Raw genomic sequence first — 21694 nt, 5'->3', positions numbered from 1 at the left:
CATTATTAACATCTCCCAATAATTCACCATTGTCTATTAGATAGGGGTGTTCATTTTCTTTGGCCACTGTAACAAAATAGCAATAGACATTATTTTTTCACAGTTTTGGATACTGGGAATACAGCATAGTCAGGTTCTGGGGAAAGCCCTCTTCCTGGCTTGCAGATAGATGTCCTCTTGCTGTGTACTCCACACTGCTTTCCTTTGGTGCATACTTGTGGAGATATCACTCTCTCTTCCTTGTCTTATAAGGTCCACAATCCTGTTGGATTAGGATCCTACCTTCATAACCTCATTTAACCTTAGTTACTCCCTAAAAACCCTATGGTCAAGTATAGCTACGTTGGAAGTTACATCAAGGCCTTTAATGAGGAGAAAGAGGGAAATGGGGAGGCAGTGTTTCAAGAGCCACTGATATTTGTGCCAGGGCTCCCCCTCTCCTCCCCTGGATGTTTATTGCCTCGCCTGTGCCCATCCATCCATCAAAATAATCACCATGAGGGCTCACAGTGAGTGGAAAACATAAATATGAAGTCCATCTCCTGCGGCATAAAATTGGCATGAACCAATTTGGTTCATTTTGGTTTATCATTTCCATGTTCATAATGACCCAAATGACCCACTCTTCATTTCCAACCCTGAAGAGTCCCAGTTAACCTTGAGTTCAGAGAATCATTTTTACAGGGCACTCCTCTAATCACAGAAAAGCTATACTACATTTTATTGGGCCTGCCAAAACCCTCCAAAAGGCACTAAAACTCCTAGGAGAACACTTAACATTTTCTTTCTCAGTTAAAATGTAAATGTAAATCTTATCATGGCTTTGAAAAGTAAACACTCCAGGAAGTAACAAAAACTATCTTGAAATTGAAGGGAAAATAGAGGGAAAGAGCTCTTTTTACTTATTTCTTATTTTTTGCCTGCGCCCATGGCATACAAAAGTTCCAGGCCAGGGATTAAACCCACCTGTGCCACAGCAGTAATAACACCAGATCCTTAGTCTGCTAGGCCACTGAGGAAATCCTTTTTAGTTTTTTTGGCCTTTTTAATTATTTATTTTTATTTTATTATTATTATTTTTTCTTTTTAGGGCCTCACCTGTGGCATATGGAAGTTCCCAGGCTAGGGGTGGAATCAGAACTACAGATGCTGGCCTATGCCACAGCCACAGCAGCACGGGATCCAAGCTGCATCTGCAACCTACATCACAGCCTGTGGCAATGCCAGATCCTTAACCCACTGAATGGGGCCAGGGATCAAACCTGCATCTTCAAGGACATTATGTCAGGTTCTTAACCTGCTGAGTCTCAATGGGAGCTCCTTTTTGGCCTTTTAAAATACAAATTACTAAAAGGGCTCTTTTTGCCAATGCTCTAAACCACAGTCTCCTTAAGACTGCTGGTCAGGAACAAATACAAATCTTATAAGTATTTTCCAGTAGCAAGACACAATTATCTGCCTATAAACTGGACTGATCCTGAATTCTAGTTTCCTCCAATGTTCCTCTACTACTTTCCAAACCAATGTTTCCAATTTTATCTTCCACCCTTCTGACTTCGAATTATTAAAAAACAAAAAACAAAGAAACAAAAAAAACCCTAAAACTGCCTTTTCCCCAAACTAATGTTTCTGATTTTATCTTCCACTTTTCTGACTTCAATTTATTAAAAAACAAAAAACAAACAAACAAACAAACACCCTAAAACTACTAGCTAAAGTTAAACAACTTGATAGAAACTTCAGAGCATTCTCCACAATAGCTAATACATAGACAATCTTCATGGCTGTTTCTCAGTGGACTATTCAGAAAGATCACCAGAGATAATCAAACTGCCAGATAAATCTATAAAATTGTCACTGCCTGCCTTCATTCCATCTGAAAATTCTTTAAGTCGGATGTTTAAAAATCTTAATCGGCTGCCTTCAGAACTCAGAAACTGGAATTACGTCTGCTCCAGCCATTTAACCATTGTCTTTTGTTGTTCTTGTTTCCATAGAAATATCTCTTATTAAATAAACTGATGCAAATACTTCACCATATATGCCCAACTTGGGGAGCCCACCTGCATCACTGCCTCCTGAAATGAGACACATCTTTAACCAAACTGATGTGTTCTCAGAACTAAGAGCCTGGTTCAATGAGATAGGGAGTGTCCAGCAAGTTAGGTCAGGTTCAAACCTACTTACACCAGATGGCCCTAGATGTTAAAACATTCCACAATGTTACTCAAGTCTTTGATTAAATTTCTAGGGCCCCTGAGATCACTGACTTAGTTTTCATAGCTGCACATTTTCAAGTTTGGGACAAAGGCTTCAGACTGAATTTCAGACTATTGCCTGTGTAATTATTATAGAATTCGCTACTATAATCTGTTCAGATGTGAACTTTCCAGGCTACAGCATGCCCTACCCCTGACTTTTAGCATATCAGTTACCCAGACAGTTAGTGTCCTCATCATTGACCCTAGTGCTGCAGCATCACAGGGTAGATTGTAGTGTAAATCCAGAAAGATTTTGTGTGTGTGTGTGTGTGTGTGCATGTCTGTGTGTGTAATGCAAGTGCCTAATTAAGCTTTAATTGCTGAGGCATTTAAAAAAGGCATTCACTTCAAAAAATGCTATCTCAAATAAACACATTTCCAGTCACATTATTCCACTGAGACTCTTTCGGTTGATTTCAAAAGTCACCTTGCTGTACAGTAGAAAATTGACAGAACATTGTAATCCAGCTACAATGGAAAAAAATAAAAATCATTAAATAAAAAATAAAATAAAATAGGATTATTTAAAAAAAAATCTGACCCTTTGAACTTTTTTTCTCTTCTCATGCTTTAAGTTCTCACTTTTATATTTTAAATACACCAATAATGAGTGAGCCAGATTATATGGTAGTTCTATTTAAAACCTTTTGAGGAAATTACATACTGTTTTTTATACTGGCTGAGCCAATTTACATTCCCACCAACAGTACGTTTGGGCTTTCTTTTTTCCGTATCCTCACCAGCATTTGAGATTTGTGGTCTTTTTGATGACAGTCATTCTGACAGGTGTGAGGTGATACATCATTGCGATTTTGATTTGCATTTCCCCAATGATTTGTGATGTTGAGCATCTTTTCATATGCCTGTTGGCCATCTGTATATCTTCTTTGGAAAAAAAATGTCTATTCAGATCTTCTTGTTTTTTGACTGGGTTGTTCATTTTTTGATAATAAATTATATGAGAAATTTATATATTTTAGATATTAACCTCTTGTCAGTCATATCATATGCCTATCATTTTCTTTCATTCAGTAGGTTGTCTTTTAATTTTGATGATGGTTTTATTCGCTATGCAAAGTTTTCAAGTTTAACTAGGTCCCATTTGTTTACTTTTGCTTTTGTTTCCTTTGCATTAGGAGACAGTTCAGAAAAAAACTATTGCTACAACTGATGTCAAATAGTGTTCTGCTATGTTTTCTTCTAGGAGTTTTATGAATTCTGGTTTTATTTTTAGGTCCTTAATCCATTTTGATATTATTTTTGTATATGGCATGAAAAATGTTATAATTTCATTGTTTAACATGTAGCTCTCCAGTTTTCCCAGTACCATTTATTAAAGAGACTGTTTTTTCCTGATCCAGTAATTTTAATCCTGGGCACATACCCAAAGAAAATGAAAATGCTACTTTGAAAAGGTACATGCATCCCAATATTCAAAGCAGCATTATTTACAATAATAAGATATAAAAGCAACTTGAATGTCCATTAACCAATGAACTGATAAAGAAGATGTGGTGTGTGTATACAATGGATTACTACTTGACTATAAAAAAAGGATGAAAATTTGTCATTTGCAATGGACCTGGAAGGTATGATGCTAAGTGAAATAAGTCAGACAGATAAAGACAAATATTGTATGTTATCACTTATATGTGGAACCAAGAAAAATAAAACAAATGAATGAGTAGAACAAAACAGAAACAGACTCACAGATATAGAGAATAAACTAGTGGTGATCAGACAGGGAGGGGAGGGGAGGGGGAAGGGAGTTAAGATGTTCAAAATACTATCTTTTAAATAAATACGCTATAAGGATATATTGTACAGCATAGCGACTACAGTCAAATTTTATAATAATTTTTAATGATTATAATCTCTAAAAACATTGAATTGCCATGTTGTACACCTGAAGCCAAGATAATATTGTAAATCATGTATGCTTCAATTTTAAAAAAAAGGGTGAGTCCATGTAATTCTAGGCCCCTACACTCAACTCCAACAAAAGCAGAACGCCAAGACCATATGTGCTCCCTAGCTCTCTGCCTGAGAACTTGTTCTGTGGCCCAAGTCTTGTAAGCAATAAACTTTTCTTTTTTCAATATTTCCTGATGGTTATTGCTGAAGGGCATCTTTCAATCATTATCAGGACCGCAAGGGCTTGGCTGGTCCATTCATAAGGCTGATTATTGGTAGACTGAGACCATCACTCACTAAACAGTGAAAAAGATAACAGAGGCCTTTCAGAACAGAGATACCTTAATTTTTAATTTTAAGCTATTTGCTTTGCTGAACTGCAGTTTAACTCTTCCATCAATCTCACCCCAAACCTTCACTGAAATCTTATACACTCACAACTTGGGGTCAATAGGATTATGGGAAATGAAGGCACTGGGATGGTATCCTGTAGAAAGGGCAAAGCGAAACAGGCAAGAGAAGTACATGAAAAAAAGAAATGAATGGAGAGCAATAATGTATTTTTATCATTCTGTGACCATAATGAAATAATGTATCTAGGCAATGATCATCAATGGCAGCTAAATTTCTTACGTGAAAAGTTGGTGAGAAACTTTATAATGGATAGATCAAGCTGACAACATTTGAACCCAGTAATTTTTCTTAACATCACAAAAAGTGGATTCTAGATAAATTTTCTAACATGAGGCAGTCATAAACAGCATTATGTAGGAAGTAATCCTACACTGTCAAAAAAAAAATCAGAATCTGATCATTCCTCTGAATCTATCAATTTATTAGAAATATAGGGGCTAAAGGACCATGTTGACACCACTGAGAAGCAATTAGCTTTAGAGATTCTGAAAGTGGGAAAATGTGTAGGACAAATGACCCAGTTATTCAATAAATAAATGTTAAGAAAAGAAAAAAAGAGGGAAAAGTAATCCCCAAACTAAAAGAGATTTAAGAAACATTACCACCAAGAGTAATACATGAAATACTCTTTAAAGCTTTGTTGTCATAAACCCAACCATATAAGCAAATTATAATTGGGGAAATTTGGAGAGCATTGGATACCTAACGACATTAAAGAATTATGACGTCAAGGAATGCCATTAAGGAATTATCTTTAGATGTGGTAATGCTATCATGGTGATATAAAAAAAGTTTTTATCTTTTAAAAATATGCACAATAGTATTTGACTAGTGCTGTATAACAAGTTATCACATATTTAGAGCCTTAAAACACACTTATAATCTCATAGTTTCTACTGGTCAAATAGGAACATAGCTTAGCTGGGTTCTCTGCAAGGCTACAGTGAATGTGTCCTCCAGAGCTGGGGTCTCCTTTCCAGTGCTCCTCCAGTGGAGTCCATTTCAAGCTTATGTAATTGTTGTTAGAGTTCGGTTCTTGGCACGCTACCAGACTGAGGGTCTTAGTGTCTTGCTAGCTGTCAGCTGGAGACCACCTTTGGTTCCCTGCCATATGGCCCTTTCCACAGGAAAGCCCATGACATGGCAACTTGCTTTGTCAAAGCCAGCAAGGGAGAGAGTCTCCTAGAAAGATGGACATTTTAGTCTTACATTATTTAATCACGTACAATATGTCACTTTTCCATGTTCTATCAATTAGAAGTAAGTCACATTTCCTGCTTCTACTCAAGGGAAGTAGAAGAGTGTGAACCCCAGGAAATGGGGCTCATGGGAGCCGCCTTAGAGTGTATTCACCACACATACTGAACAAAACATATGTGTGTGTGTGTGTATATATATATATACACACACTTACATACACACAAAAATATTATTTCTTGTAATGATCTTATATTTGGCATTTGCTTTAAAATGACCCAGTTATGGTAGAAAGTAGAGGATAGTGCTTAAATCAGTTGGCCATTGCTAAAGCTAGCTGATTGATCCTTGACAGCTTTTACTATTTTCTTTTGCACATGTTTGCTAATTTTCATAATAAAATATAAGACAACACCAAAAAAATTATTTGGAAGAAGGAACTCAGAACCAGGAAAGATTAGAAGAACTAGAAGCACCTTAAGAGGGAATTCCCATTGTGTTGCAGTGGGTTAAGAATACATACAACTGCAGGAGTTCTCAGTGTGGCTCAGCAGAAATGAACCCAACTAGTATCCATGAGGATACAAGTTTGAACTCTAGCCTTGCTGAGTGGGTTAAAGATCTGACATTGCCAAGAGCTATGGTGTAGGTTGCAGACACAGCTTGGATCCAGTGTTGCTGTGGCTGTGGCGTAGGCTGCAGCTATAGCTCCAATTTGACCCCTAACACTTCCATATGACACAGGTGCAGCCACTGAAAAAAAAAAGAATCCGACTGCAGCAGCTTGGGTCCCTGCAGAGGTACGGGTTCAATCCCTGGCCCTGTGTAGTGGATTAAAGGATCTAGTGTTGCCAAAGCTGTGGCATAGGTCATAGCTACAGCTCAGATTCAACCCCTAGCCGGGAAACTTCCATACACTGTGAGATAGCCATTAAAAAAATTTCGAAAATAAAAGTACCTCAAGAATCCTTGGTTGTCCTAAGAAGGACTTTGAATTTCCTGATATATTTAAGATAAACATTCAAGCGATTTTTACTTAAATGTTAAAAGGCAGGCATTTAGCAAGTTGGAGAACTTAGGGAGAGTCAGAGGCTGACATTTAGGTTTACAGGCTTAGAGAATTCTATGAAAAGTACCTGGAATTTGATAGGTGTTAATAAGTGGTCATTCCAGTTACCAGATATTCTACAAGGTGCCCAGTAGGGGGCATAGCAGCAAAACTACTCAGATCCTCTTGTTCTCAGAGGCTTTGTGCTTGTTCCTTTTCTCTCTGTCTGCCAGTCCCCATGCCATATATTGTTTCTATACCACCCTTAGGAGCTACATGACATTAGCTCTATTAGAAAAACTTAATATTAATTTATTACATATAAAAATAGAAGAAGGGGTGCTTCTTCTGCCCCATAAATGACATTTAATAGTATCTGTATCTCTGACCTTCTAAGATTCAAAGTATCAGAGATGAAGGTCAGTGATAAACTCTGCCCCCTCCCCCACCCCATACTGCCCTCTCAGTCTCTGGAAGAACAGCAGATGGGATCCAGATGGCCAAGTTAGCCCACAATGCTTTTAGTAAAAAAAAAAAAAAAAAAAAAAAATCTTCAATTAGTAGTAAAATCCTGCCAGTGGAGGAGGTAATGTTATAGCTATTCCTTAGAAGGCTGGAGTTAGGGGAGGGGAGGAAAAGGAATGGGACCTTGCTTCATCACAGAAATTGCTCTCAAATTGGGGAGAACACAAACATGAGTAATTAGAGGAAATGCATGCTGGAGTGCTCGTTGTTATTGCTGGGGCTGCCTCTTAACTTGCTGCACTTATCTCATTAGCGGGATAATGAGAGAGAATACTCTGTCCCAGGGTCTTGCACATTCTGGAATTGATGTGCTCCTGGAAATAAACTGGGTACTGAGAAAGTGATCCAAACAAGAAGGAATCAGAGGTCTGCGTGTGACCAGGTTGTCTCATTACTTAATGGTAAGGACCGGAGAGTCAGATGATGGTAAACAAGCAGCCTGGGTCCCCATGTTCAGAAACCAAGTCATTAAGAACACAAGGGATAGGGAAGTGGGTTCAATCCCATTGAAATCTTCACGTTGGGTTTTCAGATTGGCTAATCACATGTGAGAAAAATGGAACAGAAAATAATCTTCAATGATCTAGAATTATTTCATGATTTATTACCTCTGCAAACTGAATGTTCAACCCAGGCATAGAAGAGATGGAGATTAATAAATATCCCCTCTGATATTCTCATCACTCATCTCACACACATACAAATATACACACGCACACACAGACACACAGAGGCACACTTTTAAGCGTGAATTAATAAGCCCAACCAAAATAATGACTAGCACACATTGTATGCCTACTATAGATCAAGATATCACATGCTACTTCATTTAATCCCAAGATAGTACTGCAAATTAGTAGTACTAGTAGTACTATAAATGATTTCTGTCTTAAAAATGAGGATTTATAGATTTGGACACTAGTCCTGAGAACAGTGACCCTGATATTGTAAGTGTTTATAAGAATTAGCTGAAAGAAGTTTGTAAATGAGATCACCCAGCTAATAAGTCAAAAATTCTGGACTTGAATCCAGGCCTAACTTCCTCTGCTTACATCATTACTTGTCATTGTCTTATGTCATTATCTTAACGCTTAGAATGCTTGAGGACTTAATCAGAAAGGGAAGGTGTCCCTAACATCCTGGGCCATCCCAAGAAATATCTGAACACTCATATCCCCAGTAAATCTAGCACGTAGCCAGTTGGGGTGATGCTCCGAGCAGTGACTTGATGGGATGCTTTTGCCATAAGTAACTGGATTTAGAGAGGCCTCCAGCTGGGGAAAAGAGGATTTAGTTAATTTGTAGTAAAATAGAATTGAATAAACATCTTGTCTACCTCTTCTAGCAAAGGATTACCCTTCTTCTTCCACACCCACAGCTCATATTGCCCTTTAGTGACAAGGGTTTTCCTTTGATTTCCTTGATAATGATTTATCCAGTTTACACCCTAGGATGGGTGGGAATATGTGGGAGTAAAGAGTCATTTACAGTAAGCTCTGCTCAAGGGCTATCACATCCTGTGAGGTTCCTAGGCTTGAACCAAGGAAGACCCATTCGATCCCTATAGATCTTAAGGAGTCTGGGTCTTTTTTGGGGGGTGGGGTGGAGGCTCTCATTGGGCTTCCCTCATTGATCCCAATTTTATTCCTTCAGAGTCTTGCTCTTTAAGCTGCTAATTCATTGAGATTAAGGTAAGAGTTGATAAAACAGATTTCCCAGAAGTTTGGCATAAAAAGAGAGGAGAACAAAAGGCCTTGAGGCTTCAAGGGTAAAACTCCAGTGATGAACTAAAAAGCATGAGGATAGATATTTGGGGCAAATGTTTTACCCAGCAGTCACATTTTTTTAAATTTTATTTTATGTTATTTTTATTTTATTTTATTTAACTTTATGTTTTTGTCTTTTTGCCTTCTCCAGGGCCACATCCACGGCATATGGAGGTTCCCAGGCTAGGGGTCCAATCGGAGCTGTAGCCGCCGGTCTACGCTGCAGTCACAGCAATGCGAGATCCCAGCCACATCAGCAACCTACACCACAGCTCACGGCAACACCAGATCCTTAACCCACTGGGCAAGGCTAGGGATCGTACACATCACCTCATGGTTCCTAGTCAGATTCGTTAACCACTGAGCCATGTCGGGAACTCCCCAGCAGTCACATTTTTAAGAGGTCTATTAAATTATAAATTTGTCCTTCTCATGACTGGGAATAATCTTTCATGCAGTCATTTTTCAAGCCCAAAGAAAGAAAAGTGCTGATTATGCACTGTATTAGGAGTCAGGACAGCTAGGTCTAGATCAGACTCTACTTATAACCAGCCATATGTCTTAAGTACTATGAATTAATTTCCCAAGCCTTATTTCCTACTTTGTCAAATGAGTGGATTTCACTACCTGCATTTAAAGTGACCACATCCTCAAATGCTTATTGTCAGAGACAATTGATGAAAATCTTGGAACTTCGCTCTATCTTACATCTTAACTGGTACTTTGAAATCATGTTTCACCATGCCTCAGTTTTCCCAGCTGCAAAGTTTGTGTCAGGATCCTCTGCCCGTTCTCTCTGTCCCTGGACTGTTGGAAGGGGACCTGTGTGTTGGAGGACCACAAATCATCCTGAGCTGGCTGGCAGTCCTGTTAATAAGCCATCCAACAAGTCTGGCAGATTCCCTTGTCCTAAATCCCTGCATAAGAGTCCCGCCTGAATAATAACCTGGCGGAACTGCCCTTCCCCTAACATGCAGGAACATTTAATAGGAATCTAAATGTTCTTCTTGATAAAGACCAATTCACTTCCAGATGATTTTGACTACATAAAACTCCTCCCTACCGCATTAACGGGAGCATGTTCTGCCCCAGAAATCCTTTAATATCTACCTGAAATCATCAGCTTTCAAATCCAAGCTTGGACCAGAGCTCTGGCAGGGCTAATGGAAGAGGCATGCTTTTGCATAAACAGGAGCTTATATTTGGAAGGAATACATTAACCTTTCCCAATGCAAATGATAAATACTTTCAACAATCTTCTGGTAGTCTGAGCCCTTAAAGGGACCAGGAACAATAATTTACCCTAAAGCATATTCCATGCACTGCAAGATGACCTGAAGCCAGAAAAAGAAAAGTTCCATAATGGCATGTCTGGGCCCATTTCACTTCCTCCTGTTTGAAGTAAAGGCTCCACCAGCCTCTAATGAAACTTTTGGGAAAAAATTTTAAATTCAAAGATAGGGATTTGCAAGCCCTAGTTTGAGAAAAATAAGAGAGCGACTAAATATGCTATTTAAGGAATAAAGAGGCCCATCTCTTTCAAAAAGTTGCTAATAAAATAGTTTCCAAGTGAATAAGTATGTTTGGATAAAGTATTTAAGAAAATGAACTCTTGATATACTTGGTTAAATTATTATTAAGATCCAAATAATCTGATATGAGCTTAATTGTCAAATTCTGATGCAGTTGCCATTTCTTGTCAGAAGCCAGGGGATGATATTTACAGTCATTTCTCCATTTTAAAGTCTGTTCTATGGACCTTTCCACTTAACTCTCCCATCACAGTTTTCTAATAGCAGTGAAGTCAGGGGGGAATGATATGTCATTTGCCTGCCAGGATTCTAGCCTTCGTTTTGGAGCAGAGAGGATTATGTAAGGGCGTTGTGTTTGTTTGGTTAGGATGTGGGGATGGGGTCCCTAAGCACTCTCTTCTGGGTAAAAAGTACACAATAGAAATGGATAACATCATATCCTGGACTGTAAATGGAAACTGCAGGCTCAGATAAATTGGTTTTATCATATGTGTCCATCAATTAGACCAGGGTCTCTCAGAATATAGTCCCTGAATTCTTACTCTTCTAGCTTTTCAGGTTGTCTCACTTGTCCTTCTTCTTCCTTATGTCACACAAACTGGAGAGTGGAAATCAGGAAAACTGGATTTCAGCACTGGTTCCTTCTCTAACTAGCTCTAAGTTTTTGAGAGAGACTATGCAAGCCTTAGTTTTCTTAGTGCAAAATAGCATTATAATAACATCCATGCCACTGAACCTGTAGAATTAAGTTAGTTAGGTATAAGGTAAAAAATGATAGCTTTATACACTGAAAAAAATGATAGAAATATTTGATAAGAAAGAAAGATGCCAGTAGGAGTTCCCATCGTGGCGCAGTGGTTAATGAATCCAACTAGGAACCCTGAGGTTGTGGGTTTGGTCTCTGGCCTTGCTCAGTGGGTTAAGCACCCGGCGTTGCTGTGAGCTGTGGTGTAGGTTGCAGATGCGGCTTGGATCCTGTGTTGCTGTGGCTCTGGCATTGGCCAGTGGCTACGGGCTGATTAGACCCCTAGCCCTGGGAACCTCCATATGCCTCGGGAGAGGCCCTAGAAAAGGCAAAAAGACAAAAAAAAAAAAAAAAAGAAAGAAAGAAAGAAAGAAAGATGCCAGTGGTAGTTAGTGTTACATCTATGTTCTTCTTACATCAAAATCCAGAAAAATCCTTCAGAGGAAATCAACTGACAACCATTTTAAAAGACTGCTAAAAACTAGGGATTTTGGAAATAAATGAGATATGAATCTTGCCTATTAGAATTCCAAAATTAGTTAGGGAGGTAAATTTTGAACACATGCAATGTACATCCCCAAAGACTCACATCAAGACCTAAATATTGAACAGATGGTATATAGAATTAGATGTGACTCACTCTGGGAAGGATGTATAGGATTTCCTGTGATGTAGCCTTTTTGGATCATGGATCTCTGAGAATCTGATGAAAACTTGGGATCTTACCCCAGAGAAATATACATATGCATCAAGACTCAAAATTTGTATAAAACTACAATTTCCTGATATTGATAGACTCTCTTGAAATCCATCAGGAGATGCCCAGGTCAAAAACTCTTGGTAAGAGATGGCCATTGGCAAAAAGAAGGGAAATGGGTGTTCCCAGAGTGCTTCATTGTAGTTGCTGCAGTCTTCACCACTCCTGTGACTCACTTTAACCAGAAGAATATGGTGGATCTTCAGGACCTAAGCCTTCAAAAGATGTGGTGTCTGAGTTTCCATGTAAAAAAGTCTATTTTGCCAGCAGAAAGACATGGAGAGACCAGATAGAGACAGAGAGACAGTCAGACATGGCCAGCTCTACCAACACCCCCGATAAGCCCAGCTCTCCATCTGCCCTTGCCAAGCCATATAAAACGACCCATCTTGAATGTCCACGCCAGTCAAAATACCCGCTGTCTATAACCCCATCAGCCTCAAGGTGAAGCATAAATGCCCAGTTGCAAACCCAGTGAACCCATAAAATCATGAGAGATAATAAAACTATTCTTGTGTTGAACCACTAAGTTTTGGGATGACTTGTTTTGGAGCAATAGAGATCAGAAACAATGACTGGAACACAAGTAGGAAACTGGGAATGAATAAATTGTGTGCAGGGAATCATGTGATGATTAACTAGCACAGAACAGTCAACGCAGAAATCTGTGTGAGAAATGAGGCAATTAAATTGAGAAAACGAGCTCACGCCAGGCTTTGAGAATTACAGGAAATTATGATGTTCTCAGGCATCTCTGGTATCTCGAAACAGGATACATGTCACTTTCTAATAGGCTCATCTTTGGGGGAGGTGGAGAAGGGGAGCTAGTGGAGGGACAAGAACCATGAAAGTGTGCACCCACCATAGCCATCTGATTCACACAGGAAACATGGAAACCCAGCCCAGACTTGCTCCAGCCTTGAGAGAGCTTTGCTTTGTGAGCCCTGAGAAGGCAGAAAGCATTTGACACCTCTTTATGTGCCTGTCATTTTCACTTTATTCATATTCTTATCTGGAAAAAGCCTTGTTGCCAGCTTTCACATAATGAGAGAAGAGTTCCTGTTTTGAGGAATTCACAATGATTTATCAATTGTCCCCTACTGGGGGGTGAAGCCTCCTCTTTCAGTTTTGAATGGATCTGTTACTAGCTACTTTCACTGGCCAATAGAGCACTACCAAAACCGATGTTTAGACTGGCCAGTGTGGGCACACCAGGGCCAGCAGCATATGCAAATTTAAGCTTGGCCGTGATAGTGCCTGGGATGGCATAAAACTAGGGACAAGGCCAGAAATTCACAGATGCTGCTTCAAACATGCTGTCTCAACCACAGCCCCTGAGAAACTACATGCAGTAGTGGCAAAAGTCGTATTCTCAGAGATACTGAGATTTTGTTCTGGTTCTGTTACTGGTCCCCAGTAAGGCCTTAGGCAAGTCACTTCTTTTCTCAGGACTTCAGTTGCCTTATCTGTAAAATGAAGAAGTTGTTCCAGACCAGTGCTTCTCAATATTTAATGTGTAAACATATTGTTAAGATGTAGATTTTGATTCAGTACATCCGGAGTGGGCTCTGAGGTCCTCCACATTTCTAACCCCCTCCCAGGTTATGTTGATGTTGCTAGTGCATGGGTCATATCTTGAACAGCAAGGGACCAGTTGGTCCCCCAAGGCTGTCTTTCAGCTGTGATTCTGATTTTGTTACTTTTTTGAACTCTGTATGCAAGACATCCCCTCTCTCCACTACCTCCTCTAAATTATAACCACCTCACTGAGTAAAGATGACCTTAGGTGGAGTTTCCAGAGTCTGTCAGGTGTCTGTGAAGCATGTAAAAACAAGCTATACACTCTGACCGCATGCAAAAATGCAGCTCCTAACCTGACCCAGACCAGAGAAGTGTCTCTGGAGAGAGGTGTGATGTTTGGATCCTCTACCAGGCCTCCCAATCATACAGGACTGCAAAAAGAATTCAAATTCAGAAACAACAATGGAAACATTGTCCTTTAGCAAATCAGCCCAGTAAGACAACACCCAACACTTCAAGTTTTCCCTTCAGCAATTTGCATGCGAGTGACTTTTGACACCCATTTGCTAACCCCAGCTTAATGCAGACGTATGGGAGGATATTGAAGTAGAGAGCTGCCCTTTCAGATGGCAGCAATTATTATTACATTTCCAGGAACTCCTTTCTCTGTTCCCATAGCAACTCAGCTCAAATTAGCTTTACCAACACTGAACAGGTTTGGTTTGAAGAAGTGGTGAGACCATCCACACGTAGAAATAACTAGTTGGTTGCACAATCTGTTGTTTCACCCTTGCTTTTACCCTACTCACCTTGTATGAAATTTATTAGAATTTGTAAGGATCAAAATGCTGTCTTCCAGTTTAGGCCATATATATTCTGGTTTTATAGGAATGTGCATCTTTTAATCCACAGTCAATTAAACATGAGTGTGAAGGGTTCTGACTCAGACACTCAGGTTCACCTTCCTTAATGCCTCTATCAGAGGAGGAATATGAAAGAAGGGCATATTAATGAATATGCCACACACAACTATAGCCACTGACACCCAAGTGATCTAAACACACCTACAGCTCCCCACACCCAGGTAGACCACATATATCTACACCACCTACACCAGCAGATGGTCTACAGACACTGACAGCCGCCCACACCTAGTTGGTCTATACACACCTACATCCACCTGCACCCAGGGGGGTGGAGTGGAAAGGGGCAGAGACAGACCAACCTGCTCCGGAGGGCTTTGCTCTTTCACCAGCGTGTTAGGAAGCTACTAAATTGCATTAGTGTAGACAGAATACAAATATATCTGTCTTATTCTGTCACTGATTAAACTCCTATAGTTTTTATTTCATTTTTTCGGAGCTGGAAGAATTTTCTGGTTTATAAGAATCCCTGTTCTTGCTATAAATGCATCTGAGAAGAGAGATGCTGCATTAGAGGCAGCTCAAAAGCAGAAATCTAAAGACATTTCTAACTTTGGTTTCTGACTACAAAGCTCTCTGACCTTCATGGAATCACTCCTTTCTAGGCCTCTTGTGAAATGGAAAAATACAGATAGATTTTGTTAGAGTCCCTCCTTACAGGTAGTAATGTTCCTTGGCTGTAAAATAGCACATCTTAGTAATTGAGATAACAAGGTCAGAGTACTCCTTACGGATGAAGAAATGAAGGCAAATATTCCATATCATCCCCTCTCTCTCTCTTTCTCCTGCCCTCTCCCTCTAACCAAAATTCCTCCCTCTATTCCAATTACACATAAAAAAAGTCCCCTATCTACTAACAGAAGCAGACTTAACTGAAAAAGAAATGTGTATGGAGGTGAGGTAACTATGAGCATATGGACTCCAGGTGAAAACGCCCTGTTGCATTTAGATGTTTGGGAAATAGAATACTTAAATGTAAATGTGGCTTGGGGATATTGAATGGCATAAGCATGGGTGTAGACCCCATTGTTTGGCTCCCTTGGTCACTCATATAAGCAGCAGGTTTGCTGTCTGTTTTATCCCTGGGTTGGCATGGATCTAGGAGATGTTTAATTTTTCCCCAAAAATCTTAATGGGTTTGTGCTTCCTCTGGAGACTCCATTTCATTGTTGGCCTGTATTTGGGGTGCATGATTTGAAACTGACCTAGGCGTTAGACATCCTCCTGATGCTACTGAACCAAACTTTGGTCTGCTTGCCTGATGCCCAGTATAGCCAATCTACTGACATTGAGTTATAGTGAAAGAAAGTAGAGTATTTATTGCAAGGCCCCCCCATGGGGCCAAGCAAGGAGAGGCAGCTGATACTCAAAAGGCACAAACTCCTTCATAGCTTTCAGGGAAGGGTTTTTAAAGGCAACATTATGGGTGAGGGTTGTAGGGTGCCTGATCAGCTCATTGACATTCTCATTGGTTGGTGGTAGGGTAACTTGGTGATATTATAGGAGTTAACGTCATCAACCTTCTGGTTCCAACCATTCTGGGGTCTACATGCCAGTGGTCAGCATGCAGTTAGCTTATTCCCCCTGGAAGTATCTGAAAAACAACTCAAGGATATGGCTAGGATAATATCTATAGCCCTTGAGGAGAAACTAAAAATCCTTGATTTTGTTTATGACTAAACTGTTATTATTTTGTCTTGCTTGACTCTTTTTCTCTGCATTTTCTCACTTCTCTGATTAAATTTGCTCTTTGGGACTTGGAGGAAGGGCTAGAAGACTATAAAGCTTTTCTACAAATAATAGGCAAGGGAACACAGGGGTCTTTTTCCCTGGGAAGGCCCAGTAGAGTCCTGCTTAGTTTCACTAATGAGGAACTTAGGGCACATTAAGAAACAAAATGACCCGTTTCATAACAGTCAGTAAAATAACAGGATTCCGTTGAATTTCCTACATGCATAATTCTTTGTATTTGTATGTCTACCACTAGGCCTAGCACAGTGAATCAACCTCTGGCCCCTGCCTGCGGTGCTATTCAGAGGTTTGCAGGAGGAGGTCTAGAGGGTTGTGGAGACAGATTTCCTTTCTCTATTTGATCTTCAGGGAAAACTTTCGAGGCTGTGTGCTTTTCTTCAGCCTCAAGGAAGTCCAGGGTACCCAAAAAACTAGGTCACAGATTGCTTCCATCTCTTCAAAGAAAGGAGTTAAATGACATTGCAGTTCTCCCTGTTCCTCTTATCCGGAGATAACAGTGCTGCTTCAGAGGAGTAATTATGAATTGTGAAAATTTACTGTGATTCAATGCCAGTGCACCTTAGTCAAAACCTTTAGTGGAGCTGAAGCTTATGGTTTACCTAAAGCCTGAAACTTCCCGAGCTGGAAACTGAAGGGATAATGAAATTTAATCACAGTCATCCTGTGAGTCAGAGGCAAATCAGCTGGCAGCCCCAGGAGGGATCCTGGTGCTTAGAGTCTGTCTCAGGCAAAGAAGAGAGACCTTTTCAATAGCTATGGTGTGGAGAAGGGCTTCTCCAGCTTCTTCTCCAATGAATTCTCTCAGGTGCCAGCACCATTCCAATATTAATGAGCTCTCTCCTGATATTGCAAATGAAGCACCTGTTAACCCTTGATATTTTTGATATACATTAAAAAAGTATCACTGGCCCACTTTAGAGCCCTAGTTTGAGTAAAGTTTCCTGTGTGGGAGAACTTAAGTAACTTATGAGAATGATGAAGGAAGGGGATGGTGAAGTGTCTTAGCCACCTTCCTTCTTTGACTGCTACATAGCAGAGCTGTATGTGGCTGTTGAAAAGTGAGCCTGAGATCCTCCAAATAGCTCATTCCTGGGCCCCAGTCACAGTTTCCAGTAACAGCCATTCTTTCGATTAGCTCTGGACAGCAACAACTACCTATTTCCAAACCCCTAAAGTGACCCTAGAAAGAGAAGGTAAAGCAAGAGGGGGCAGGCATGTCTCATGGAAGGATGTGTGTGTATGTGCAGGAGCATATTGAGCTATGCTGTCTGAAAAGCCAGGTTGTGCTTTGCAAGCGGGAGCAGTATGTAGCAGACTCAGCAGGTGACACAGTCATGGCACTAACCTTTGGCGAATCAAGTAGAGAAGATGTGTATCATGACGAAACAGCAGCCTATGTGGCTTCCTTTAATTTCAGGGACATTCAGAGAGTTGAAAGAAGAAAAATGAGCAGGAATTCTAAGCTTCTTGGAAACCATATGGTCTTTAAACAGCCTCAATCCAATGTTCCAAGGATAGGAAGGGAAATAGATTAGTCACTACCTCTACTTTCATGGGAGACATTTAGGGGTAGCAGTGTTCCAGATCTAATACCACCCAATGGCCTGAAAGAGTTTTAGAGGGTCTTTTTTTCCAAAATAGAGCACCCCCTGTAGGTGGTGAACCTGTAATGACAACTTCCTGTAGCATCACCAGGGCAGTCCAGTCTAGGGTGGAGGAAGCAGAGTGTGATAAAGGGAATGCCAAGTCTGGCTTTGGAAAAAAACTGCACAAATGGGACAGAATAGGTCCCTTCACCTCGTTCCTCAAAACCACCCTGTAGTAAAATGCTTTAAGTCAATACATATTAAAGTTCTAATGCAAATCTTACAGGATACTGAGTATAAGAGGTTCCCTGGCTGGCTTAAATGCAGCCGCTATTTCCTCAGTAACCTTGAATAAGTCACATACTTTTCTGAAACCATCTATAAAGTGTAAACCTAGAAGATTAGAACAGAGCTAAAACCCTATTCACTTAGAATATCCTGTGTACCTCTTAGAATTCCTATGTACCCTAGAAACTCTCACCACCACCAAAATTCAACTAAGCAAAAGGAATTGGCCCATACTTAATATTTCTTCCTCCTTTGCTTTTTTCCCTCTTGAAGAATTGTGCATTATAAAACTTGCTGGTCAAAATGGGTTCTGGGAAGAAAGATGGTGATAACAATGGAGTAGATAATTCCCTACGTAAAGAAAAAAATTTCCCAAATCAAAAGGATAAGGATGGTGGTCATCACTGCCAGTTGTCAAAAAAAGTTGGAGGATGTTAGACGAAAGCCCAGGTCTTTTGTACCCCCAGGACCATTTACAACACTGTCCTCTGTTAATCTCTGGTTGAGCCTTCCACCTAAATAGTGTTTCTTCCTTTCCAAGCCATATTTTCTAGTTCTCTGACCTGTGCCACCTAAAATCTGCTCTCAGCCTCTCCCTGGACAGACCTTTCCTTCAGATCTGCATATGCATATGCACATGCATTAAAAGGTCACTTCATTTAGAGGGCTATGGAATTTAAATTCTATTATTTAAATTGTATTTCAATTCTAGTAAGCTCATTGCACAAATAGATCCACAAATTGGACATCAGTACTTCCAGAGAAATCCTCCTCATTTGAGCCAAATCCTGTCCCTTCCAGTCTAACCATGAACCAAACTATGAGTCTAATGTAAGGGCTGTTTTCCATCAAGGATTCTATTGAAAAGACTTCTTTCTAGACAATATTGCCTTTTGGGCCAGTTCTCTTAAGCTGAGGGGAGTGTTGTTATTCCTTCGTCACCTTCCATACCAAAAGAAAAATTGCTGATTAGGAGGCTGTCCATTTTTCAAAGACTGGACATGTTCTTTTAAATATAATTAAACGTGCATTTGAAGAACCTGGGGAATTCCTGTCTCTGAAGAGACAAATAGCCCTTGTCCCATCTTCTGTCTTGCAAGGTTGTACACTCTGCCCCCCTTTATTCTCTTTGTGTATTATCTCTCAGTGGGCTTTCTGGAGCCCACTTTTTAGGCACTTGCCAAGCCTCCTTCAAGAAAATTACATCAATGGAAAGTCTGTCAGTGAAGTAAAAAAGGTGACTTCTGAAGAGAATTGAATATAGTTCATAGGGCCTCTTTCTTACAATGGAGTCATCACAGAGCTACATAGAATAAGGAGCACCTTGCCTCTCCTAGTGCCTCCCGGAGACATTATAATTTTCTGTGAACTATTCCTCATAGTCTCATACTTCATAGCCATAAACTTCAAGCCATAAATATTCAAGGAGTTTGTCAACATTTTGCCTAATCCTCATAACCATACCTTCTAGTAGTCTTGCCCTTTAATCATCGTGACTCCTTTACCTTCACCCCCATCTTATTTCATGAGAGCAGGGTGAAACACATGGCAAACCTCAGATGTTCATTCATATCAATACTTATTGGCCATGCTCCCACCCCAATTTATAAGACATCATTCTAATCTCCCCAAAGAGTTCACAATCAGTTGGAGAAGGCTGTCATTAAAAAAATGACAAAATAATGAGGTGAATGCAAATAGACATAGATGTTCTATCTTGCAGAAGCCAGAAGCAAACAAGTCAACTGCCTGTGTACAAATGTGCAGAGGGTCAGAAGGGAGAGAGCTGGGGGAGGCAGTGAGGGGATGCTGGTTAGAGAAAACCATTAGGAAAGACAGAGTAAGAGCTGAATTTTGAAGGTTAGAATGGAACTTGTCAGGCAGGGGAAAACATTCCAGCTAGAGGAAATAGCATGTGCAACGAAGTTGAAATAGCACTGCAGATGTTCAGGAAACCACAAAAAGCACAGCATAACTAGAGGGTAGGGTTTGGTGTGGGATTGGATAGCATAGCAGGAGACCATCTGCTCAGGAATGCAAAGGTAGGGAGTAACCATAGTGAGAAGGAACTGTGATGCTGTATGAAGATTTGAATATATCCAGGATCTTCTGAGTCTGATTAAGCAGGAGAGAGAGAAATGGAGAGAGAGACAGACAGAAAGAGACAGAGAGAGACATTTAGAAAGAAGAATTGAGCTGATATACTTTAGTATTGTAACAAGGTTCCTCTGAATCAGTGATTTTCAAGAGAATAGTCCCTAGACCAGCAGAATTTGCATCATTTGGAAACTTTTTAGAAAGGCAAACTTTCATACTCCAAATTTTCTGAATCAGGAATTCTGAGGTTAGAATTTTCCAGGTGATTTCAATATGTGGTCAAGTTTGAGAACCATTGGTCCAAATCAGTCACTTTCTCTTAAGGTTTGAATGTGACAGGCAGATAAATGAGGCAATTAGAGAGGTCAAACAGAACACAGACCTCATTCTACTTGCTCAGTTAAGGACAAAGTTGTAGCATTCTTCCTTAAGTGATTTAAGAATCAGGCAAGAAGGTTTCATGAAGCAAAACTAATTTGAATGATGTGTGCAATTTAGACAAAGAAGGAGAGTATTTAATAGATAAATCCTCAGATCAATACAGAAATAAAGACTCAAAAATAAATAAATCAACCCTTTTAACAAAACTCTATGGAGCCCCTATCATGAGTAATATTCTCTCCAAGGGTCAAGAGAGGCAGAGAAGAAAATCTACCCTTAAGGAAGTCAATGAATAGTTATTCAGACTCTATAATTCTCACTTGTTCATACTTACCCAGATACAGTGGAAAATTTCTGGCTATTGCCCTAATTCTTCTTTGGAATAAAATAGCATGGATTTAGGCCATGGAATCTTTGGGTGCCCGTTCTTTCACCTGGATATGGGAGGAGGGATCTGTGAAGGAGGTTGCAGACCATTCTCCATGTGAGAGTCCTTGCACGTGTGGGTTGCTGGCTGGCAGCAGCTGCTGCAAAGAAAATCATTATTTTACAGAAATGGAAAACTATTTCCTCTGGGGCTTAATCAAGACAAAAGCAATCTAAATCCCCTTAAAGCACATTTGATCAAGTCTGTGTTCTCTGATCATGGGGAAGATGGATTATCTCAGTCCCTTTCCATCTCCCCTTCCTGGAGCCATGCTAGTTCTTCTCTCTTTATATTCAGCCACAGGGGAAGATTTTTCTCATACAATCAGCAGCTGCCAGATACTGGATGATCTTGGTGAGAGCTGGAGTTGGAACTGGTGAAGGAAAAAATATTGTGCAGGTGAAATCCCATGGCCACAGAAAGTGGTTATGAGAGTAACTATAAAAGAAGCCATTCCTATACGCCAATAGATGATTCATCATCTCCTGTTTCTTTCTTTTTTCTTTTTTTTTTTTCCTGCTTTTTTTAGGACTGCACCTGCGGCATATGGAAGCTCCCAG

Source organism: Sus scrofa, chromosome 4 (assembly GCF_054392235.1).
Source record: "Sus scrofa isolate SSC_HxYL_T2T_F1_AM1 chromosome 4, Sscrofa_HxYL_maternal_Yorkshire_Landrace_v2.0, whole genome shotgun sequence".
In the NCBI taxonomy this organism is placed as follows: domain Eukaryota; kingdom Metazoa; phylum Chordata; class Mammalia; order Artiodactyla; family Suidae; genus Sus; species Sus scrofa.
This window is presented reverse-complemented; position numbering follows the sequence as displayed.